Source organism: Tenrec ecaudatus, chromosome 3, assembly GCF_050624435.1.
Source record: "Tenrec ecaudatus isolate mTenEca1 chromosome 3, mTenEca1.hap1, whole genome shotgun sequence".
Classification (NCBI taxonomy): domain Eukaryota; kingdom Metazoa; phylum Chordata; class Mammalia; order Afrosoricida; family Tenrecidae; genus Tenrec; species Tenrec ecaudatus.
This window is the reverse complement of record NC_134532.1, coordinates 95,606,234-95,619,413: the sequence shown is the minus strand read 5'-3', so window position 1 is coordinate 95,619,413 and position 13,180 is coordinate 95,606,234.

Here is a 13,180-nt window from a genome sequence, read left to right as displayed (position 1 = left end):
TCGAATGGCAACCCATCACTGTGCCTTCAGTGTTCCTCCACGCGCCACCATCGACTCGCGTCTGTTCTCACTGTACTCTAACTTGTGATCTCTCAATGTAATGACTCGACTCACTAGCATGGCCTGCTCATCATTTTCATCAAAATAACTAAAGAATCTGCTGGATCTCTTACTTTTCCATTTAAGATTCTAACAACAGTAGGAGAATTACACAGTAAACTACATTGTACTTTTTTTGTGCCAATTATTGTTGGCATGGAGTTAAAGATAGAATGTCAAAAAAAAAAAAAGAATGTCAGCTTGTCTGAAAGAATCCCTATAGCACTTTGACAGCTCAGAATCTCTAAGTGATGAATAAACGTTAGTTGATGAACAGTGTGCCTAGGAATAAGCAAGGTGTTTAGGAATATGCCTTAAATGGAATGTTTAATGATACCCTAGTACCCTAGTGACCTGAGAGTCACTATGCTTTCCTAAGAGCTTCAACTATGGCAAGGCCCAGGGGAGACGTAGGTTCTTGAGTTTTATGGTTTATAATATCAGATATGCAATTTGAACTAAATTAAAAGCATTCCTTGAAATGCTTCCCCCCTTGTATTGCCCATCTTATTCCACACAATATTATTTTTATAAATTGATTTCTGTTCTTTCAACTGAGTTTACCATTGCGCTTAAACCTAAGTCTGAGCCAGAACCCAATACCAGAATGGGGAGACCATGAGGGAGTATAAGAGCAATATTAACCACTTATGGGTTGAGGGAGAACCAGGACATTTAAAGGACATAGCTATAAATTCAGGGAGAGATGACCTCTTGTTTCTTACTCTTAAATCTGGATGGAATTGTGACTGCTTGGAAAAACAGTATGACAAAAAAGTACGCTGCATGATTTTTGAGTCTAGGTCATCTAAGACTTTGTGGTTCTGTGTAGTTCATTGCACCATTTGCTCTGAAACCTTGAACTTCCATCTGTGAGGAAACCACTCTAAGGTCATCATCCTTGAGAGATGTGGTAATTGTTCTGGTCTCCAGTTCCTGCTGATTTCAACCCTCTCACTACCCTCCTGAAGTTCAAGACGTGTGAAGGCAGCTGCTGTGGATGTTCGGTTAAGACCAGCTACTAAATGCCCACTAATAATTGGAAGACTCATTCCATTGGCACCGCGTTGGGTAGAAGAACCAATCAGCTGAGCCCTGTCCAAATTCCAGACCCACCAATTTGTGAGCCCAAATGGAAGGATTTTTTTCTTCAGAGCCACTAAGTTTTGAGGTAGTTTGTTATGTAGAATGGATAAGTGGAACAGAATTTAAGACCAGAAATGTGAAGAATTGAGAAAATATCTACTTACCAGGAAGGTCTTTAAGCATGAAGAGATCTTTAAGCATTACATACGTGATGTCTAGGCACAAACAGAAACTTATCTGTTCATCTGGAAACGTGTGTGTGTATTCAAAGGAAGTCCTCAGACTGAATTATTACACACACGATTTGCCTTCCTCATTCATTGTTCTCCAAAAGACCTTATGTTAAGTTGCTGCTGCGAATAGTGTGATCTGAAGACCAGCAGCATGGGAGTTTCTTCAGGGTCTGTTAGAACTGCAGAATCTGAGCCCCTTCTCTCCCGCCTCCCCCTCCCCACCCCCACACACATCCCGAAGTAGATTCCAGGAGGTTTCAATGCACACAAAAGCTGGAGCAACACCGATTTCAGCTCCCTAGGATTACTGTTTCTATGACTAACACAGGAAAGAGGGGCTCCACTTGTACCATGTCCATTGTCTCATGTAATTTTATTCTCACATAGACACTGTAAAACATATATTATCCCCGATATAAATACAAGCAAACGGAGGTTTAGAGACTTCAAGGAATATGTCCAAGGCCACACAGTTGGTAAGTGCCAAAGGTAGGAGTAGACCCAGGCTTGTCTGCATTCAAAGTCTGGTCCTGTCGACCACAAGGATTCAGGTGTAGGTAGTTTTTGTGGCGGGTGATCGCAGGAGACTTCTAAGGAAGGACAACTGTAACTTCATCCCTAGGAAACTCTTGTTGAACAGAAATTCTCTTGCCAGCTACCATCAAGTAAGCCTTCGATGAGATGTGATCCTGCGCCATCCTCAGGATTAGCTGCAGGTCACACTATTGTGATGCCCGGGGGGTTTAACTTGGCGATTTTCAGAAGCAGGTCACAGCGTTTCTTTCTTTCTTTTATTGATTAGAACTATATATTGTCTTTATTTATTTTTTAATTATTATTTTTTCACAGCGTTTCTTTCAGTGTTTGGTCTCTTAAAACCTCTTCAGCATCACAGCAGCTTGTAAGCCTGAGCTGACAGGTGGTGACTGGGATTGAGCTGCATTGGCCAAGAATTATACCCAAGACTCTAGCATGGAAGGTAAGAATTACAGCACCGACACCTACCAATACATGTCATCAAGCAAACATCTCAGAGTATTTTTGTACCTTATGGACAAGAAAGCTATATATGAGGGGTTATCACCCCAAATGATGGATGTTTGTTTTTTCCAAAGCTAGGTCTTCAATTTTTTTTTTTTTTTTTTACAAAACAACCTATCATCTTCAAAGTATTCTCCATTACACTTAATACAGTTGACAAATTGGCAATTCCATTCTTGGAAATATTTTTCAAACTCATCTGCTTGGATGGTTGATGGCACCTCCCTCGTTTTTTATTCACCTCTTCTATGTCCTCACATCCCTGTCCCTTCTTGTCCCTGTGCATTCTCAGAAACACAAGGAATCGAGGTCAGGTGAGTCAGGTGTGTGGGGCAAGAGAGGCATGCTGGTTTTTGCCAATGACTGGCTTACTGAGATGGCTGTGTGAACAGGTGCATTGCCATGTTGGCAAAATCAGTCCCCGGTCTGCCACTAATTAGGCCTTTTTTTTGTCATGCACTTACACCATCTTTTCCAAACCTCTAAGTAGAAAGCTGGATTAAGAGTCTGATCAGGTGGAATGAACTCCAGATACATCATGGGTCAACATTTTTGTCCCTTCAGGAAGTTGACGAACATCCAGAATGTGGTTTGTCATCAATTGACATTTTACCTTGTTTAAAACAAGAAAACCACATGTGCACTTGAGTTTTTCCCATTGTGCTGTCCCTGTAAGCTGTGTGCAACATCACAACAATATCTGTGGCACTTTTCCCAAGCAGGAAGCAAAATTTCATAGCCACACACACTGTTCTCTTAAATCTGCCATCGCAAAAAATGAAGTTTGAGCAAAACTGCTTTTACAAAACAATTCACTGTGACCAGAGAGAACCTTCCCAGGAGACACCACTGGATGCACTAAGAGTGAGTTGGTAGATGCTCACCTGGGGTGGGGGTGTGGGGCTAGGCATGCTGCTAAAACTCCACCTAGCAGAGGTTTTACACGTTATTTTTTTTCCCGGGGGAGTACCCGTCGTAGATATCAGTAAAAGATTCCTTCAGAGAAGCGTTAATTCCCTGGTATTGATGGGCTGGTCCACAAGTGGGAAAAGAGGGCTAAGGTAGAGAGAGGCCTTGGGAAAACAGACGAAGGGGATGGCATTTGTTAGGCTGGCCAGCCTTAGGGCAAGGGGCTATGACTAGTGGTATAGCACTCGGCTTGCCTATGTCTTTTAGCAAGCTCCCTCAGAAACGCACTGGTCCTTCCCATTTTTATTTTTGGACTCTCTATTTTACCAAATTAAAGGAAATTAAAGGAAACAGACAAAGTCTTTATCCTTAGGGAGATTGGTGTGTTTTTCAGGTATTATAATGAGAACAAGCATATCAATCATTTTACTTTAGCAACTATGACCTTTTGATTTTACTGTGTTCTCTAGCAGTGCTCATCTATAGACCCCGGACATTATGTTCTGTTTTATAAAGTTAATGTAGCTTTGCTTACTTTCTATGTGGCGATCTAGTTTTTAAATTGGTAATTGTGCATAGCTGGATTGTATCCCATTGTGTTGCTACAATAATGGACATTTAGGCCTAGAAACGCCTTGTATGGCACAAATAATGAGAGTAAACATTTTGTCAGCACATGAATGCGACTCAGTGTATTTCAAGGTGGCTGAGATTATTTCACAGGCTTTATTTCGTTCTGAATAATATATAGGTTGAGTATCTGCTAGATGCCCAGCTCTGTGTTGGGATAGTGGTTGGATACAAAGACGTAGTCTTTGTCCTCTGGCCGGCAAGTGGAGAAAGTGAAATAGCACACAGGAAGTAAAATACACTTAGAAGGATTGTGAGTGTTCAATGTGGTCGTGTTTTTTATGCTTACTGAGCTTGTACCTTGTTGTTTCATAATTCTATAAATTTTAGATAGACAATCCATACTGATTCTAATGAGACTCAGGAATGGGAAAGACCTTAGACCCCTTGAATATATATTTGGTGCAAGGGCAGTGAATTATTTATGTGGCTTTAAAGGCATAGAACCTTATTTTCACACAATTTTGGAGGCTAGGAGTCTGAATTTAGGGTGTTAGCCTGACCAGACTCTAAGGGAAGGCAGATCCTGCCTTCTCTTTTTCAGTTTGTGGCAACCCTAGGCTCTCTCTCTCTCTCTCTCTCTCTCTCTCTCTCTCTCTCTCTCTCTCTCTCTCTCTGTGTGTGTGTCTTGGACTGTAGATGGAGCTGCACATGCCATCTCTCTACAGTCTGTGACTATATCCGTGTCTGTCCTCTTTTATAAGATACCACTCAGAAGGGATTAGGGACAGAATTAACCCTGCATACTCTGATATTACTTCATTTAATTTAACTGATAACTGAAGAAAATCCTTATTTTCAAGCAAAGTCTCATTCACATGTCTAGGGGTAGACTACAGTATAGTCCGAGTAGAATAGAGAAACAAATCCGTAGAAACTCATATGTGTATAAAATAGAGGTGTTTTTTCTTTCTTTTTTCTTTTCACGCATCTGTACCTCATGTGGCCCCGGCGTGGGCACTACTGCCTGCCCCTTGGGCTGCCGAACCTGTTCTACCCCTGCGTTCTGGCCGTGGGGAGCAGAGGGCTCCGGGCAGGCAAAGCTCAAGGGGACAAGATAGAGTTTTATGTAAAGGATAATTGTACATTAAGAAAGCATCCCAACCCAGTCCAGTCCAAGCCCATCAGTCCGACATTAGCCCATATGTCTGATACCAATCTATAATGTCCTCTTCAGGCTGATGAAACACATGCAATGACGCCAAATGCAGGGCGATCACAGGCTAGTGGATAGGAAGTCTGGATCCCGTGGCTTTGTAAGCATCTCAGCGCTGGCAGAGCTTTCTAGGTGGCTTCTCTGGCTTCAGAGGGCATGGGGTATATCAGCTTAGTGCCACATGACTTGTCAGGCCTTGTCAGTTAGAGCGTCCTCTCCGGGAATCAGGAGAGAGAGAGAGAGAGAGAGAGAGAGAGAGAGAGAGAGAGAGAGAGAGAGAGAGAGAGAGGTCTCCCATCTCTAAGATAGAAAATCTGGATTTCCCAGAATTCTCAGGAAAAGGCCATTTCCACACAGAGGCCTCATTGGCTATGATCTGATTGACAGGCCAGACTCTACCCCTTCACTCATAAGCCTCTCAAATTGACACCAGATTATGTAACTACCACAAGGGTTTAGGGCATCTTTATTTTTTTTGGGGGGGGGAGGGGGACACACAACTCAAACCATAGCAGATACAGCCAGTTGCCATCAAGTTGATTCTCAAATGGACCCCAAGTGAGTCAACGTAGGACTAGGTCCCGTGGGGCTTTCCCGGACTGATTTTCCTAAAGCAGATCACCAGGCCTTTCCTCTGAGGCACTTCTGGGTGGACTTGAACTGCCAGTCTTGCAGTTGACAGCTGAATGCATTAACCATTTTTACCACTAGATAGACCATCACAGATATTAGTTGCTGCTTTATACAAGATCATTATGCTTATGTAGTAACAATTTATTTTAGGAGAAATAATACCAGACTAGTCCCAAGGAGGTGGGGATTGATGATGCCCTAACTGTCCAACTCTTTCACGATGCTACTCGGCCCCATCCCCCCCCGCCCCCCACTTCCTCCCTTGAGTCTCTTCCCTTTCACGTTTCAGAGTCTGTGGGTTGCTGTAGTGTCCCACAGAAACTCACCAAAGTTGGAGGAACCAGTCTTATTGGTAGTGGGTGCTATTCAGTCCCATGTCCAAAGGTCAGGCAGAAGTAAGCCAGATGCTGTGTCCAGAGGATGCACACTATTCCTGGCTCTTTCCAGTGATGAGATCACACCTCTTGCTTCTCCGAGGGCTCATTTTACATGCAGCAGGATGGCGTTGTATGGAATCCTGTTCTCAGCAGGATCTTCCCTTACAGTCTTACCAGACCCTTGCAGGGTAAAGTTACAATGGTGGGAGTTACACTGAGTATCACTAGGGCAGTGAAATTAACATACAACCCTTCACCTTTTAAATGAAACCCAAAGGGAATCATCTGGTCTCCACCCCTAGACTGCATCTTTTTTATGCACCTATGACCTGCTGCCTCTAGCTGGAAGTTTCCAGTAGGTAGTGGCCTCCGACTAATTTTAGTCGGCCACGCTTCTCCTCAGGCCACTCCAGAAGCAGTTTTCTCCTCTCAATTAGAGCATATCATTCCTTACATCCATTACAAGTAACTTTAACCAAGAGCACCATTAAACCACGAGTGTAGCCTGGTATCCAGCCCTCCACCAAGGCCAGATTTTAATCTCATCCTATTTCTGTACATTAGCAGATAATGTCCTCCAAAATGGGATGATAGCCACGGGCATATGAAGTCCCGGATTAAAATATGTCACATAAGGGATTATGGCTGGAAGGGGCATGTTAATGGAATTTAACCCCGTGTGATAGAGATTTTTACTAAATAATGCCCAGTACTGCTCCAAGTATTAAAAATAACATTTGCCTAATTCAAGCACCAAATTAAATTATTACAAAGATAGTATGTGGCTCATAGAATTCCCGGAAAGGTTCTAGGCTTTAAGCCCTTACATCTGGACACAATTCCCTAAATCACACTATGAAGTGGACCCAGTGACACTTATGTGATGTTGGCCACATGGCTGGCCACGCTGACCAGATGTTATTATTTCACCCTCTGCTTTGGCTGCATCCAAACACCCACACAGTCAACACATATGCCACATGCTCATGCTTCTTCCCCAGCCCTAAACTCGATGTCAACTTTAAGTCCTGGGCTTGCCACCCGCTGGACAGAGCCTAGCTCGTGTGTGGATCCCACTGCCAGGGACACTTGGAGAACAAATACGACACTTTCTGATTCTGTGACGGTCAAGAGAATCAGATGCCGGTGACTAAAGAACGCGAATCCCAACACTGTCCTTTTTGCTCCTTATATTATTCTTTTCCTCTTGATCTTTTTCTCAGAAAACTCTACTTAGGCTTCAAGATTCATTGTAGGTGCTGCTCCCCCTGTGAGATTTTCCCTGACTCTTCCACAATTGGGTTTTATTTCTCCTCTGGATCTCGGCATTACAACTGGAATGAGCTGTAAACTATGAAAATCCAACAGTTGAAAGTTGACTTGGTATCACCAGACCTGAACTTCACTGGGCCCCTGAGCTGGTATAACAAAAATATTTGGTGGCACATTGGACTATCTACTAAAGAAAGCTGCTTTGAAAGGCAGACACCAGCTGTGCTGCTTCCTCTTTTCTACCCACCCTGCCAGCCTGTCACCTAAGAGTGAACAGGATGTGCAGCTGCTAGTGGTTGGCGCTCTCTTCTTGTCTCCTTAAAATGAAAAGGAAATCCCATGGAAGGTACTGGCCACAGATAATGCTTCCTTTGTTGTGTTCATAATCTGATGCAAAATACCACATGCTTATTGATTGGTTGAGGATAAATATGCCTGGAAAACCCAATGCTTTATGGCATATGCAAGTCCTTTGATCCAAGTAGCTTTTCACCCTTGATGTCATTATATATCATTTGTAGAAACAGTAATAAAACTCACTCCCCTTCCTGTAAAGCCTTCTCTTCAAATAGGGCTTGACAATGGAACCGTTTATTATGGGACTGAAGATCCCTTAGGAATGCCAGGTCCGCAGCCCTCAGAGTAGACCCTCCGTACATATCCACACACAAAGATTGACTGCGTAATACTCTAATATACTTTTGAACAGGCTGATTCAGTAGGAATCAGGAGCAGATTTTTCAGAACTGAGCAGTTTATGGGCCACACTTGCTTTGGCAGAGATGCATACCTATTTCACTAATTAATCACTAGGGCTGGAGTCCCTGGGTGGCACAAAGAGTTAGACTCTCTACTACTATCCCAGAAGTTTGCAGTTCAAATCCACACAGAGGTTCCACTGCCTGGAAAGTGCTATAGAGCAGATTTATTCTACATCCCTGGGGTCATTGTGAGGAGAATCCACTCAATGACATGTGACAATGACAGGCCTTATTTGAAGGACTACTAACTGATTTCTCAGTGAAAAGAAATGTAATGTGTATTTTATATCATGATTTTTCTTGAAAAGAAAATGGTACTATTTTTTTCAGTGATCTAGGAAATATGCATATCCCTTAGATCATATCTCTTTGTGCGCTGAACTTAAATAATTTCCAAGTAACCATTTACTTCTTCCAAAACTTTATTAAATTATTTCAATAATTTTATAGACTTATTGGAAGATGAGATAATATGAATTTGCATTGTTTGTGAATTTAAGATTTCATGAGCCCATTTTAAAGAACTATTTTTCCATATGAGATTTAAATTCACTTAAAAATATTTATTAAGCAGAAGGGTAGGAGAAGAAGGGGGATAATAAGGAGCTGATATCAAAGGCTGATACCAAAGAAAATGAGGAGCCGATACCAAGAAAGAAAATGTTTTGAGAATGATGATGGCAACAAATATACAAATGTGCTTGGCACAATGGATGTATATATGGATTGTGATAAGAGTTGTATGAGCCCCCAATAAAATGATTTAAAAATTATTGAGCATATTGGGAGAAAATATTTTCAATTCACATATCTGACAAAGCGCTAATACCGGACACTAGAAAGGACTCTTAAAACTGAATAAAACGAACATAAGCTACCCAAGAAAAGTAGGCAAAGCATTTGTACTGATATTTTCATCAAAGAAGATGTCTGAGAGGTGTTCAAACAGTTTGTGGAAAAATGGAATTGAAAGTTAATTGAACTGTGTTAGAAGAAGAAGAAAAAAAGATGCCTTAACTTGGGTTCTCCAGAGAAACAAAACCAGTGATACCCAGATGTGCTGAGATTTATATCAAGAAATGGCTCTCACAGTTATAGAAATAGGTCAGTGCAGTCCAGTTCAATTCAGGCTTCCCCTGACTCATGGAGATGATGAACAGGAAGCAACAGTGGACTGAGGAACCTGATCAAGATGGCGAAGCGGGGAGTGTAGGGGGGCACAGAATTCGGGTGAATGAATGAATGAATCCACCATCGGCAGGATACCGACAGCTCTTGAATCGGCAACATTGAAGAACCAGATGCAAGGTCCAGCTCTGGCAGAAGGCAAAGGGCCCACGAGGATCCACAGGATTCCTTTTGGTGTCTCCCTTTTAGAGAAAAGGGCTTACGGCATCAAGGAAGTGTCATCCTTACACGCTTATTAGAATAGCCAAAACAAGCACCCAACAATATCAGGTGTTGGGGGAGATGTGGAAAAACTGGAATTCATGTATTTCTATGGTGAGTATGAAATGAAATAGCCATTTGGGCAAACAGTTGGATGGTATTTTATAAAGGTTATCATACCCTTACCATGAAACTCATCAATTCCATTCTCAGATGTATATCTAAGTGAAATAAAAACTTAAGTTCAGACAAGAGCCTGAATATAAATGTTTATAGTTGCTTTATCCGCAACTGTCAAAACCTGGAAACAATCCAAATGTCTTCCAAATAGAGAATGAATAAAAAGACACCTGGAACGCCCATAAATGGAATACACCTTTGCAATAAAAATAATGAAACACTGCTATATATAATAGCATAGATGAACTCAAGTTCATTCCACTGAGTGAAAGAAGCCAGATGTAAAAGACAACAAGCTGAATGATCCCATTCACATGCCATATGGAACAATCGGACTAGAACGCAGAGCCAGGCTTGGGAATGACTACACGGAGAACCGGGGAGTGTTTGGGGCAGTGAAAATGTTCTTTGTTTTGCTTATGGTCATCATGGTTCCGTTGCTATACACACTTGCCCAGACTCACAGAATGGAATGGGTGTTAGCAACTAGTCATGGAAGTATCAAGGACAGCCAGAAGGAGAAGGACATCCGTGTTGGAGGAGCTACAACCAGAATGCTCCATAGAAGCAGAGGTGGCTGGACTTCATGCTGCATCCTCTGGACATGTGATCAGGTAGGACCAATCCCTGTGTCAATCCATATCATCAAATGCCTTCCTCTTTTTCATGGATCCTCTACCGAGGCCGTCATGCTTGGTAAAGGAGAGGGGCAGTGAAAAAGAGGAAGGTACCTGATGAGATAGATTGACACACTGGCTTCAGCTGTGGCCTCAAATATCACATTGATGGGGAGGGGCTGGAGGAGGTGGTGTTTGGTTCGGTTGTAGATGGGGTTCTTACGAGTAGGCTGATTCAACTCACTGCTGCTGACTCCATTCCAACTCCTAGAGAAGAACTGTCCCTGTGGACTTACAAGGCTGTAGACCTCTACGGGAACAGTAAAACTCATCGTGTTCCCACGGAGCAATTAGCAGATTTGAAATGGTGACCTTGTGTTTCGAAGCCCAATACCTAACCCACTCTGCCACCAGGGCTCCTTCGCCAACTCAACAGTACCCAATAACAACACCACCACCACCAACAACAGCACAGAATCATTGCTTAAAAGGACAAACTTTTAGCAGATATGCATCTTCATACACAAATTAAAAATGATTTATTCAGAGTATCCTAGAACTTGCTAAGCACCTAGAATACAGATCGGTAAGAAGGTCAATCTAGGACAGAGCAAAATGCGATGCACTATAGAGGATGGTCTTTTGTAACCGAGATGTGACATAGTGCTAATTTTGTCTTGTGTGTACGTGCCTGTGCGGGTTTGAGGGTGGGCAGGTCTGTGAGCATGAGGGCTTCAGAGAGGAAGTGACATTTGACAGGTGAGAGCAAGGTCCCCAGGAAGATAAGTAGGGTGAGGGAGAGGGAGCAGGTACACCCATATCTCAGTGACGAATACAAACAGAGTAAATGAAAGGTCGTCCAAAAAAGAAAGGAGAAAGGCAAGCTGGAGTTTTTAATAAAGAAACTGGTTAAAATTTGTTTATGCAAAGGAGAAGAAAAACAAACATGATTGGAAACATGCCTGACGCGTGTTTTTCTGAGCTGCAGCTGCTAGCCGTCCAGGCTTCCTGGCAGGGTGGGTTATCTGTCCTGTGACTGCGCGGCCACACCCTGCATTCGCCCTGGAGTACAGGGATAATAATAGCATGCAAGCAGGGCCGCCTACATTCTGGAAGGGTTTATGAGGAGGAAGTCCGCAATTACATATTTCTGGGCAAACCTTAACCAAGATTGAAACCCATATTTGAAGGAAAATAACAGGCTGGAAGCTTCAGACACACACTGTAGCTGTTCTGTGGACTGAAAACAGTAGTCTGACACCATGCCGACTCCCAAAGTTTAGGTAAAATATTGAGAAGAAAGTACAGAAGGTTTCTCGCACCTGCCCACAGAATGTGTTTTGTAACACACAGAGCATTGTCCACATAGGAACGGTGAGACACTTGTTTACATTCATTACAACAAAGCCAAAGCCACAACATAGGGCCTATTGTTCACCTCATCCCGATGACCGAATCTGTTTATCCCTGTGGTTTAAGAGCTCACCACGGGTGCATGGAAAGGCCTCCTCTTGGCAACGCCACCGAGAGCATCTCAATCGCTGGTACTCCGATCTGAACAATTTTGGTTCCATGCTGCGGTTTTGTAATTTCCATTTTTAAAACTTCTTAGACGGAACCATGATGTGCCTCGTCTAGGTTGGGCATACTTAAAATGAAACTGTTAAGCTAAAATTAGCTTGACATCAAAATGGAGCACGTTCATTTTCCTTATATTTATAGCTGACCACAGTCATTATCCAGAAGGCATGTAGTCTTTACAATATACTCTAGGGAGCAGGAGGGGCCGTGGCAGGAACTGAAAAGGCTCATGGTCCTAACTCCTGCTCCATCAGTGCTTGCATCTTGGTGATGCCACACTGTGCGGGGGAGGAGGAATTTTCATTGTGCAGCTGTTTACTCTACACTTCTTCCGCGACTAACCGACAGTGATGGGGCCATTTTGAAAACAAGTTGCTTCGAGGCTCTGAGTCTAACTGACATCATCACAAAGGAGGTCTTGATAACAAAGCGTCCTTCAAGTGTCCTCCACCAAGTACTGTAACTCTTTTGACATATCCCAGAGGTGAAGCTAAAATTAACTCACCATTGTGCAGACAAAAGAATTTTACCTGGACTCAAAAGACTTGTGTTTCTGTTTGTGTGGTTTGGGTCATAATTTCAATCAATTCCATAGGTCAAACTAAGATTCTTCCACATCAAAATCCTCCCAAAATTTTCCAGTTGGTAGGTGTCATCGATTTGGTTTCGGCTCACAGCAATTTTTATACAACAGAACAAAACCAGAACCTGGTCCTGTATCAGTCTCACAGTTGTTCTTAAGTTCAAGCCCATTGATGCAGCCGCAGTGTCAATCAATCCATCTTGTCATTTTCACTGTCTGCTACTTTACCAAGCATGGCATCCTTTGCCAGAGACTGGTCTCTCTTCTTGATAACATATTCAAAGTACACGACACAAATCTCACCATCCGTGTCTCAAAGGAGCTTTTCGCCTGTACTTCTTCCAAGACACCCACCCACACTCACTTACTGCCATTGACTCCATGCTGACTCTTAGTGATCCTGTGGGATGAGGTAGAACTGCCCCTGTGGGTTTCCGGGATCGTAACTCTCATGGGAATAGAAAGCCCAGGCTTTCTCCCACAGAGCGGCTGGTGGTTTTGAATTGGCCACCTTGTGGGTTCCACTCAAGGAGAAGCCACTACACCTTCAGGAATCCTTTCTTCCAAGAGAGGTCTCTTTGTTCTTTGGGCAATTCACGGTACTTTCAATATTCTTCCTCAGCTCCATAATTC